The 12,826-nt window shown below is 36.5% G+C and overlaps 1 long non-coding RNA gene across 3 annotated transcripts in view; it reads right to left on the bottom strand.

The window, feature by feature from the left end:
* The window catches only part of LOC107313083 (uncharacterized), a 281,315-nt gene that overhangs the window by 58,963 nt on the left and 209,526 nt on the right, over positions 1-12,826 (bottom strand). The window contains exon 8 of one of the 3 annotated variants that reach the window (XR_001554788.3): positions 9,060-9,109. The exons of the other annotated variants lie outside the window; for them this stretch is intronic. This is a non-coding gene — a long non-coding RNA (uncharacterized LOC107313083). The remainder of the gene's footprint in view (positions 1-9,059; positions 9,110-12,826) is intronic. 3 annotated transcript variants of the gene reach the window in all.

Below are 12,826 nucleotides of genomic sequence, written 5' to 3'. Positions count from 1 at the left end.
AGAGACTCTAACATGCCATAGTGAGAGGGTGAATTCTGCCTACTCTCCCAAAAACACAACAAAGGCATAGAAGATACACTTACAAAATGTCATCTCCTTTGAAAAGATGCTCCTGTAACCCTGACAAAGATCACCAACTAGTGTATGATGGCATCAATATACTGAACAGCAGGAAAAGAGTATACACCTGTGAGATTCATGAGAATTCAGCAAATAGCAAGTGAGGAAGAGGCATAACTAAAAGACAGTGGCCAAAGAAACCAGTATTTGAGTTCTCTGAAATAGCACTCTGACAGTGAATTTGTCTCATTCTTTCTACTTGCTAGCAAATGATCCAGAAGAAATCTACTGCAAGGGAACAAGGGTCCAAGGACCTGGATAGGTCTGAGAGGTGAGCCAATGCCAACCTCATGAAGTTCAACAAGGCCAAGTGCAGGGTTCTGCACCTGGGTTGGGGCAATCCCAAGTATAAATACAGGCTGGGTGGAGAATGGCTTGAGAGCAGCCCTGAGGAGAATGATTTGGGAGTGTCAGTTGATGAAAGACTCAACATGAGCCAGCAATGTGCACTTGCAGTCCAGGTGGCCAATTGTACCCTGGGTTGCATCAAGAGAAGTGTGACCAGCAGATCAAGGGAGGTGATTCTGACCCTCTACTCTGCTCTCATGAGAACCCATTTTGGGTATTGTGTCCAGTTCTGGGGCCCCCAGCACAAGAAGGACATGGAACTGTTGGAACAGGTCCAGACGAGGGCCATGACGATGATCAGATGGCTGGAGCACCTCTGTGGTGGGGACAGGCTGAGAGAAATGGGACTCTTCAGCCTTGAGAAGGTTCCAGAGGGACCTGATAGTGGCCTGCCAGTACCTGAAGGGGGCCTACAGGAAAGATGGGGAGGGCATGTATTTATAAGGGCATGTAGGGATAGGACGAGGGGAAAAGTTGTTAAACTGGAAGATGGTAGATTTAGACTAGATAAGAGAAATAATTTCTTTACTGTCAGGGTGATTTCTTTACTTCAGACATTGAAACAGGTTATCCAGTGAGGGTGAGGATGCCCCCCCCCTCCCTGGAAGCATTCAAGAACAGGCTAGATGGGGCTGTGAGCAACCTGGTCTAGTGGGAGGTGTCCCTGCCTACAGCAGGGGGGTTGGAACTGGACAATCTTAAAGGTCTCTTTCCAACCCAAGCCATTCTATGACTCTATTTTAGCAAATGCACTATCACTATTAAATAAATATATTTTAAAAATCAGAATGCCAGAGTGAGAAAAAAACAAACTTAATCTGCTTACCTTTGCAGGAGGCAACAGTGGTTCTTTGTGGATAAAACAAACATATACAGTCACATTAGAAATAGAATTTTGGAAATATGTGAAATATATTTGTCCTTTATAATTTTAAAAGGCCCACCTCTTTGAACAGTGTTACCTTCTACAATAAGCTAATTATGTTAATCAATGTATTTTATTGTTAATTTAGGTGATGATATTAACAGAAAAAAAGTCCAACCACATAAATTTTGCCTAACTTGGCTTTTATGCAGGCAGTTATAAAAACCTATAGCTCATTATGCTTTACAGATTGATTTGAAACTGAAATAGCAATTAGTTCAATAATAACTAAAAAGAGTAATAATTATCTGCAAAGTCTAAACTCTGCTAAATGATTATTTTCACCATAATTATCAGGGTATACAGGCCAACAATTATCATCACAAGCTATTAAGAGCATTCCAAGACATCATAGAATCAAGGCATCACAATAAAGCTCTCAAATTACTTCTACTAGGCTCTGACCTACCCACAAGGCCTATAACAGTTTCAGGAAAGAGAAAGGTAGGCTGCCAGACATGGTCTTAAATTCATTTGCATTTGAGAACATAGGAAAGCTCATGATCTACAATTAAAATAGTCTGGGTAAAACTGTAGGGGAAAATGATTTTTTTTTTAACATTTTAAAATTATTTCAGAAAAAAAAAAAAAAGAAAAAAAGCAGTTCTCGTATTTGAGAGAAACAGTGTTGCTTGAAGCTTTTGCAGCAGTCACCACATAATTTAACACATGCTGCTTACTTAGGTATTAAACAAATTGAGGATTTTGGAAACTGCTTTTAGAATCAGGCACACCACTCAGGTGGGTAAAGACAATCTCAACCTATTTTATCTGATAGATAAATATTTTTAAAAATCAAAACAACAAAAGTCTTTAAAACACTCTTTTCTGTGGTATGCGCTCTGAAATAAATCATATAAAAGTCAAGTAAATTATATAAAAGTCAAAACTCTACCAGTCCCTGTCATGCTTACTACAAGGTTCCCTGTTAGTTTTACAGCACTGAATTTCTGTGCCAGCCTCCACAGCTATCCAACCAAGCGTCCCTGGGGTTAACACACAGATCCCATTTTCACTTTACCCTACTTCAGAGCATGCAGTCTGACCCTGCTGCAGCAGGTGTCACTGGTTAACCTCCCAGATGGAATAACCAAATATAGCTCCTTCCTTCCAGGCTGTGCAAGTGCAACAACACAGAATATCATTAAAGGAGAAGAAAAAGAAGAAAATGAAGAAGAAAAAGAAGTTTCTCAAAATACTAGGGTTAATCTGAAAGTAATGTTACCTTTTTTATTACATCGGCCCACAATGTCAGAGTCAGATGTTGGTGGTATGGCAGCAGAGCTTGAATCTTCTAATCAATATTACATTACACATGGTTTACATTCGACAGATGGTAGCAGAGCAGGCACTCTGTCACAATGGCACCTGACAGGTTTATGAAGCAACATTGTGTCATCTTTCCTCCACATGGAGGAAATGGCATCCACTGACGTTCATCAGTTCTTTCTGAACATTGCTGGAGACCAAAATGTGGATGTGAGCACAGTGAGACGATAGTGCATTTCAGCAACTCTACTGGTATTGATTTTGATGAGCACAGCATGTGAGTTCTTGTTCACCTCTGGTAAATATGTGTAGCTAACATGCTTAAAATCAGTATTTTGTAGCTTTATCAAATATTGCTATAGTGCAATATGTAGTTTCCATAGAAATAAATAGGAGGCATTAGTTTCAGAGCAACCTATAGCATGTAACACTCTATGTTCCAGCAACAACAAAAATCTATGATGAATTATGTATAATAGTCTTACTATCCTCTTCATAACATTAGGACTTACCTTAACTTATTTCATCTAATGTTTTGTATATACACATTTGCCGATTTATTTGCACTACTGAGAATCAGACATACAAAAAATAAAAATAAAATTTACATGTAGATAAATGTCAGAAGCCTGTACAACATTTTTATAATCCATTCTCATCATAAAATACTTGGAGGCATGGCTTATATTCCTCTTTGCCTCAGCTAGAAGGACAATTTTGTCAGTATCCTGAAGTTCCCCCTGCTAAGCCTCATTATTAACCTTTAGCATTCTACAATCCATTTATGTTATTCCCGTAATTGAATCCACCACTAAGAGATCTGGCTTTCCAATAAGAAAATCTTTACCCATACAGTAATAATACATTTAATTTCTACTGACATGAGCAGACTTGGAGGTTCCATATAAATATCTCAGCTTTCCTTCCAACTATTAAAGGAATATTTTAGTTCTCAATACTTAACCCAGCTAATCTAGCTTCCAAACTATGATCATATCTGAATCTATATTTAGCAATATAGATTGCTGAATAACCAATAACCAACCCTGCTGATATAATAATTTACAAGAAGGACAAAAAAAAAAAAAAAAAAAAGGAATGGTGGGGGAGGGGGAGGATTCCTTCTTAAAAACCTTGAGAATCAAAAACAGCTTTAGAGGTAAAATAAACCAGCTATTAGACAATGAATGAAGTAGGTTATTAAAAATATGATAAAAGTTTAAAAATCATGAAGGGCTCTCTACAGGTGTTAATTTTGCTACTTGAATAAAATTAATAAGACACTCCATAAAACAGCAGGAGATTCTTAGATTACGAGTAATCAGCAAGAAAATGTACTGTGGAATCATGAAGCATGAAATGTTTGTGTAATGTATGCAAAAGTGGTACTTTATTCTCTGCAATGAACAATTCTGACTCCTTATAATAGAAAAATATTTAATAGTTTGAAAACTCTTGAGGTATAGTTTTTTAAAAGTTGTTCAAGTGTGATTAATTTGATTCATAACAAACTAATGGTGAATGAAGGACCATCTTATTTAAACATTCAATAAGAACTATTGCCAAAATAACTATTTTAAGATTATACAAAGTGTGCAGATATAATTGAAAATCAAACTTGATGTCCAGAAAAGCATGTTTTAGGAGAGTAAGTTTCACAAATTGGCTAGCACACTAAACTGTGCAACTTTTCATTGTGATATTCCTGAAACAGCATATGGATAAGAGCTAAGTTTAACATTTGAATACAAACATATCAAATGACTTCAACCACTTTATGCCACTTATCCAGTCTTTAAGGAATGCTTTCTTTCAGACTACTTTGCAAGTAGAATATTCTGTTTGCATAGTGTGTTGAGTTCAATAGGTATCAGTGGACTTACACAATTTCTTGGCTGCTGTATGTATAATGTATTTACTTAAATGACTACTTATCCTTGTGAAATTCATGTATGTTTTATGAACCATTTCAAATGAGGAAGATCTAAGATTAGTTCCAGATAGGAAATCTTATCTCCTTTGTGCTATTAAGGGAAAAAAAAAAAAAAAAAAAAAGAAGATTATGCCCACCAAGAAACAGCCTATGGCCGAGATTTGGTCTTCTTACAAAAATTTCTTTTGCTACAGTGCCCCTTGGAATCATGATTTTGTGCTCAGTACTTCACATTTATTATATATTGATTGATGTAATTAATTTCTTTGCTTTGTACTTTTGGGTTTAATTAAGTGGACTAAAAGTGTCAATACACAGCAGCTGTTCAACCAGCTCACAAATGAAATTAAATAGTACTTTATTGTGACTAGTTATTAATGTTCTGTAAATGAAACAAGCAAGGGGACTGCATGGGTGAAGGAATTAGTAATAACAATGTAATAATAGAGACTCTTATTTTTAGAGTAACTGCTAAGTGCAGTTTAACATTAGCTAAAACTATATATCTAAGGATGCTGAATTATTTATGTTGCATGTGTTACATGAAATGGGATTACTGATAACAGTTCAGTTTCTGGGGTCTACAGCACAAAAGCCATCATCAAGTCATATATTTTGCTATGGATATTTCCATAGTACAGTGCTCAAAGATATTGCCTATTCCTGTTTGTCCACTGAATTGAAGTAAGAAAAAATAAACAACCCAATAACATGGTCATGTGGGGGTTTTAGGTTGCATCCATGTCATGTTCTGCACTTATACTGTGTGGGCAACAGCAATACAATGTGGAAGTATCCATTGACAGTTCAGTAAAGAGTTTTTGGTGGGTGATCTGCACTGTGATTATTGTAAATCACATTTCACAGCTATGACTCTGCTAAGAAACTCATAGCAACAGAATGTGTTGCACTCGTCAAGTTTAAACAAGATAGACTTGTGTTTTCAGAGTTTGGCACTGCTCAAGAACATTATACTAAAGAATATGCAAAGAAAGAGGCTACCTTTCTAAGCTAAATTGGTACATCTTCTTTGATAGCAACACAAAAAGCATAAAAACCTGGCTCAGGATATGAATTAAAATTCATTTCCCCTTACGTATAAAATATGAGTTGCACATTAACAGATGTTACCAGTTCTAATATATGAATTTTCAATCTGTTCTATACAGGTTCTTCTAGAGTCACCAGTGAAAATACCTCATTTTGTTTCTAGTCTCTGATTTATTAACTCATCCTCAACTGTGGATACTCACAAATGGTTTATAAGTTGTCAGTACTGCAGGTTTTCTGTGAAGCTGCTGGCATCTTTTTGAGTATCAGTAAGATAGCAGATAATTCTTTCCCATTGTTTATCCTCTCCTACATGCAAGGCAATTAGTCATTTACTAGCTTCCTTTCAAACTTTAGAACCTTTTCCCTTATCAAAAGACAGCATTCAAGTATAAACACCTCCAAGTCACTTAGTTTTGATAAAGCTGGCTGACCTGGCCAGAATCTTGGAGATGGTTATTTTTGCCAAGGATCAGTATTTTCTTTAAATATCATACATAATATCTTTTTAAAATTACTTCACCTTTTTACCCTGCTCCCTCCACACACATGTGCAATTATATATGTACACATATAACATATATAAATTTATTCAGACTTATATGATGCAGATTTATGGTAAAAACTTCAAGCATTCTCTCCCTTAGTGGAGGCAAATGTCTCACTAATATTTTATTTAATTGTTTAGGCATATATGCTAATTTTGTGTTCTTGGCAAATGCAATTAAACAACCTTCAATTATAAATGACAATTTTTACATTATTTTTATAAAAAGATAAATAACACTGAAAGACAATGTCAATAATTTGTAAACTATTTATATATTTTTGAATCATATTTATGTTTCTCCTATTCTTCGTAAATGCAAATACAAGACATGAATCATACCCTTTAACATATTTCCCTTGGTTTTCTGAAGCTAGATCAGGTGGAACACTTTAACAGAATCCTTGAAATCATGCAAACAACAACCATGAGCAACTGAATTTTAAGTATTAGGTGCTTAAGGCACCATGAAAACCTCAGCACAATTTGTTCCAACTCCTCTGCTATAGGGTAGGCTTCATATTCTTTACCCTGAAAGCATTCCACACAAGAGATGAATGTGAAATTTAGCTTTCACAGCTGAAGCAACTATCCCAAAATTCATTACTGTTGTTTAATTTTTTTCCTGAAAAAAAACACAGCAATTTCTATGCTATGTTCTTTATATAGTAATTAAAGAGAATATTCAGTAGCACAAACTATCAGAGGGGGGATTTATATTGGATATCAGAAAGTTAGTTTTTTACAGTAAGGGTTTTAAAGCACTAGAACAGGTTGCCCAGAGAGGTGGTAAATGCCCTTTCACTTGAGGCGATATAGACATAGGCTGGATAGGGCTCTGAGAAAGTTGATCTACCTGTAGGTGTCCTTGATCACTGCAGGGGAGTTGAACTATATGGCCTCTAAAGGTCCCTGCCAAATAAAACAGACCTATAATTCTATGAAAATGTAATTCTCTTTGAATTCTCTTAATGATATTTCGGTATCTGCGAAGGATACATTACTTACAAACACAAAGACAAAATCTCTAAAACCTGATGTATCTGCTCCATCTTCTCATGGCCCATTGCTCTGGGACTGTTCTTTATCATTTGGCTTCTTTTGCCCCACCTTTACCCAAACACTCAGAAAACAAAAATAATAATAGGTAATTCACCAAAAAATAAACCCAATTAATACCAAACTGTAAAATATTCATATTAAATGTATGGCTAGTGCTCAAAAAGGCAGCCAAATAGACACACTGCCCCTGAGAAAAATCAAGACTTGAAAAGCAACAGCAGCTAGAAGAATATGTAGACAAAATCTGATCTGCACGTGTAAGGTAAGAATCAGAAAACAATATTTATGTTGGCAGAACTATAGCATCAATTTATCCCTCTCCTGCCCCATTCTACCAGATACAAAAGCTTTTGTGTGTATGATGTGTTCAAATTAAAAACAGTACAAGCACTATAAAGAGAAGAAAATAGTCCTGAGGCCTGAGGATTTTACAAGCAGACTGAGATTCCAGTCTCTAAAATCCCCAGGGCCAGTTTGAAAATCTCAGTCTAAATGTTTAGCTGCATTGCTATCTGCTTTTCTTTCAAACTGCAAATCCCAGTTGTTCTCAGAATTTCCTAATGTATAACACACTTATCCAAGAAACATATGCTGTGGTTAGGATGAAACCTTTGCCCTGCAATCTCTCTAAAGATATAAGCTGTCTAGCAACATACCATAGCCCTAGTACCACTCAGCTTACATTGCACACAGGAACCTCTACTTCAGCATCTGGGAGGCTTCAGAAACCAGCTTTGCAAATCACCTTCAACAAAATGTACTGGGAAAGGCATTGTTGGCCTATTGCTAGTTTTTGTTTGTTTGGTTTTTTTAATGTGATGTGAATGCATGTGAGGTGGTTTAAAATACGGAGCACCACAGAAAGGAAGCAGGCATTCTAGATAAAAGTACTTAAGATTAATTTAACATGCACAGGATTTCCCAATTAAAACTTTCACATTAGCACTGCATTTCAAACACTTAATCTCCTAATGAGACATCCCAGCAATGAGAAGTGAAATGCAGGACTGAATACGGCCCCGAGGCCTGCATCTGGAAAAGGCTGTAAAGGCTGGATTTATGCTGCTGGGTCCAACACTGGAAAGAAAGGGTCGCACTGCCACCTACTGTCAAGATGTCTTTTCCCACAAGGAGCTGCCACTAACAGTGAGAAATCCATCGTACCGACACACAAAAATGTTGAGCACTGTTGACCAAAGCATGCACAAAAGTATATGGTGTAATTTAACTCTTAATTTATATAAATGTTAGATTTTTTTTTTCTCTTCATTATACAATAAAACCAAAAGAATACTGTGCTGAACAACACGGGAGAGCTTATGCAGAAATCTCTCCTTTTCTCTTTCTCGTTCCCCAGTTTCCAGTGTCATACCTTTGAGTCCTGCCTAAGGAAGAGAAGATCTGCAGCCCTTTCAGATAATCATACACTTACTGACTCATCCAAGAAACGTACATGTAGGTTGACTTCTTCCCTTTCCCTGGGGGCCAAAGGTATTACTTCTGTGATGTGCCTGATCAGTGAGTTGCTGGATGCAAAGGAGGCTTGTATAGCAGCCCGGGGCACTGCTGTGGAGACATGAGCTTAACTGAAAACAAAGTTTTACTGTGTGCTCCTCTCAGGGTCTTTTTTGACAGCTGAATTTGCAAATCAGTTAACGTTTTGAGAACAGCTAACTCATTTTCCTAGTAGACATCTTTTCTACCAATTGCTCAAGAAATAAATTGTCAGAAGTAGTAGGGAAAAAAAGGAAAAAAGAAAAAAAAACAAACAACTAATATCTCAGAATGCAAAGAAAGCAACTTACCTAATGCTGAAATAAAGACAAAACATCAGTGTAAATGTCAGCCATTCCACCTGTAAATTAGAGCAAACTTGAACATTTTATCTAGGATTTAAGATATGATAGAAAGTAACTGCATTTTCTCTGTTCTTCTCCTTAATTTTTCATGCAAAGAGCATTATAGATACACAGACAAGAGAATGTCCATCCTCATATTTATAGTTGTTTGATAACTTAAAACCACAAACCAGTTGGAGCTGGTGCTGTGAAAATCACAGAGATGCATGTCATCTGCAAGCACCCTGTGGGGAAAAGAATCTCCAATTCAGTGTGTGCGTCAAAAGATGCCTCAGAAGACTGAAGTTGGAAGTACATGTTCAGAGAAACATATGCCCTACCTGTATTACCATAAAAATAAGTCCGAAGCAAACAAGAGAGTTTAAATGCACGTTCTAAGAGTGAATTTCTTTCATTTTTCTTTTTTATTTTTTGTCAGCAATAGATGGAACCTGCTACAACCACAGAAGCAGAGAGATTCACATGTTTTATAACAGAGGAAAAAAAATGAAAAAAAAAAATCCAGACATCCCTTCACTATCTCTTCTCTGCCTTCAGGCCTTGCAGTACTCCATATTTTAAGTACAATACAAGACAGCTATTAAATTTGTGTGTCTCTATTCTGTGTCTTTTTAGAGACATAATATCTGGTCATGACACCAAAGTGTTTGTATGTTTGGACCCTAGAAGAGAGTTGTTTCTTTTAAAAGGCATAAATCTAGTAAAACAATTCTTGAAAAAAAATTTTCACAAGAAATGCCTCCCTTCACTTGTCATTTACCACAATGATAGTTCTGAAAAATTAATGATTTTTTTCACTATAATTAGGGTTTGTATGGTTTTTTTTTTATTTATCTGTGAATCAACTTACCTGCTGTAGGGCTTTTACTTAAAATATATTCAGAAGTTTTTTCTCCATTAGAGAGAAGTAGCAACAGAGCTTATAAAAAAAACAAGGTTTTTTTCATTTCTTTTTTTTTTTTTAAATAGGAATGCAATATTTGTTTCCCACTGGAAATCCTTAAAACATCTTCCTTCCAGCAACAAGCCCAAGTGAGAAGTTTTGTATGGGATCTTATGCAACACTAGAAAAAGAAAATTGTGATTCAACAATTTCTCATATCCATTGTGTTTGCATTCAAAACCAATGAAGCTATTTCCATCAGATTTTTAAGGCATCTCTACAAAAGCCCTTCAGGCAAGAAAGTGAGACTAATTATACATTTTCATCTCTTCTTCACAAAAAATAATCTGACAAGACAAATACATGCCAAAGAAGGACAGAAACAAGTTTTAGCAAGACTAATCTTCCTTTCCACAATTTCTGCAGTGGCTGTGTTGTGTTTGGTTCTCAGTTTGCTATAAGAGCATCCTACTTTGCCAAAGGCAATTGTGACCCTGTTCCCGTGTTAATGAAAGGTTTCTTAAAGAGTGAAGCAGTACTGTAAAAGCCTGGTATTTTGTGAAAACACAGTACTGTAAAAGCCTGGTATTTTGTGAAAACACAACTACATACTGGTTGATCCAAAAGCATTTTTCATTACAGCCTAAAGAAGAAACTGAGGGGAGGCCTCATGGCACCCTACAGCTGAACAGGGGAACAGTGGGATAGCACTGATCTCTGCTCTCGGTTTAAAGCAACAGGACCTGAGGGAACAGTACTGAGCTGTGTCAGGGGAGGATCAAATTGGGTGTTACAGAAAGGCTCTTCACCAGAGGGCCCTGGAACAAGCTGTCCAGGGCAGTGGTCATAGTACCAAGCTGGCAGGAGTTCAAGAAGCATTTGAACAACACACACAGAAATAGGGTTTGAATTTTTGGTTGGACTTGTGTGGAGCCAGGAATTGGCTCAATGATCCTTGTGGGTCCCTTCCAACTCTGGAACTCAGGGATGAAAACTCAAACTGGAACACAGTAGTATAGAGAAATAGGAAACTGTTGAGTAAAGTAAAACCTTAGAAGTGAGACAAAGTTACATGAGTATTAGAGAACCACACACAAGGATTTTGTACACTAATTTTGCCTTCAAAGTACTTGTGTTTGTTTTGCATAGTAATCTATGGAGCATTACTGCTTAGGAGATGTGTGTTATTTTTATGGCCCATAAAATTTTAGGACCCATGAAATCCCTAAGGATTACCCACCTTCCAATTTCATGGCATTAACATAATTCTAGAAACCCTGCATGGGTTACAAAGATACAAAGAGTGCCTTTTGGAAAAAAGACAGACCAACAGAGTACCAAAGACTAGGATAAGTTCATTATGCTGCTGCAGTGGGATAACAGAACCTAAAAGCTTCTTATGTCAGGGTTTAGAATGACAGTCAGAGGAATTCAGTGGGGCAGAAGAGGACAGCACATACTGTAGAACACATGGACAAGACCTACCTCTAAAGACCTGCATGGAAATCAGGCTGGGTCTGCTGACAGTAAGATGTGGAACAGGTAGCAAGAGTAACACACAGCACTCTGCTAGGACGAACCATTCATCCCACATTGTGGACCTCAGCCAGGCACCCACACTGGCTCTTGCACCTCACTTATTTAATTTAACAGAATAAGCACAGTTAAGCATTAATTAACTTTATTCATTTTATGAAGATCTAAATTGCAGCATTATTCAAAAATGGGATAATGAAGGATGTTCAAATTCATGAAGTGATAAATCATGGATATTACCATCATTGCCAAAGCACATTTAAGCAAAACCCACTGCAATTCTAAACCAGAACTAGCTCTCAGGATAGAAAGTTCAGTTTTACTAAATGCCTAATCTAAATTTGGGGGGAGTGCTCTTCTTTTCTCTCCATGTACACACGTAAGTATTTGCCTTGCAAAATCATGAAACCAAATATATTTAGAGTAAATCAGATTAGATTTAAGAAGTAGTAAGAACAAAAACTGTCCCAAATCTGTACTCAGAAAGTTCAGCATGAGTCTGGACATCTAAATTCTATCTTTATTACTAATGCTTTGTATGGATTTGTAATTAGATAATGTGATATGTCTATATCATTTATAGGAGTAGACATTATAGCTCTGACATCTATCTTAGCTTGTGACCTTTACACCAACAGACTGTTCCACTGAGATACATTATTTACCATCAAAATAGTCACTTTGCTAGTACAGCTTATAAAGTTCCTCATAGATATATGAAATCTACTATCAGACTAGACTTCATTAGTACAGTTTAAAAAATAACTATTATGAACACAGCTGAGTCAGATGACAGAAATATAACAGTGTTCTGTATAACAGTGTTCAAGAAGTAGCTTGTGCATAAATAGTTGCATATCTGCATCAATAGCATGGCCTTTGCTGGTTTCACACAAGTGTAAAGAACATAGGAAGTGAGAGGAGATCAGAATCAATCTGTACTTAGGATATGGTAAGAGCATGTAAGCTCTTAGTGGGAAGCAGCTGACAAAGTGAATTTGATGCCTTGTCTCACTGAATTATATATATAGTGAATTGGTTTTGTATCCTGGTTCATTGTCTTCTTTCGGAAGGGACAAAATGTTTTCTCATAATACTCATAGCAATATGAGAAAGTAAAACCATAATTCTCTGCATCTAATATAATTAGTGCACATTTAATATTGACACGATTATGTATTGACAATCATTTATTGAAAACACATTAATTTCCGTCCCTTTCCACATGCTAAGTAAATAATATCCTTTCAGAATGTGTATTAATGCTTCTCACCATGTTAGCCTCTGCAACTGT

This window comes from Coturnix japonica, chromosome 4 (assembly GCF_054131305.1).
Source record: "Coturnix japonica strain WE chromosome 4, WE-NBRP24, whole genome shotgun sequence".
NCBI classification, from domain to species: domain Eukaryota; kingdom Metazoa; phylum Chordata; class Aves; order Galliformes; family Phasianidae; genus Coturnix; species Coturnix japonica.
The sequence above is the reverse complement of the archived record's forward strand: the minus strand, read 5'-3'. Positions and strand labels throughout refer to the sequence as shown.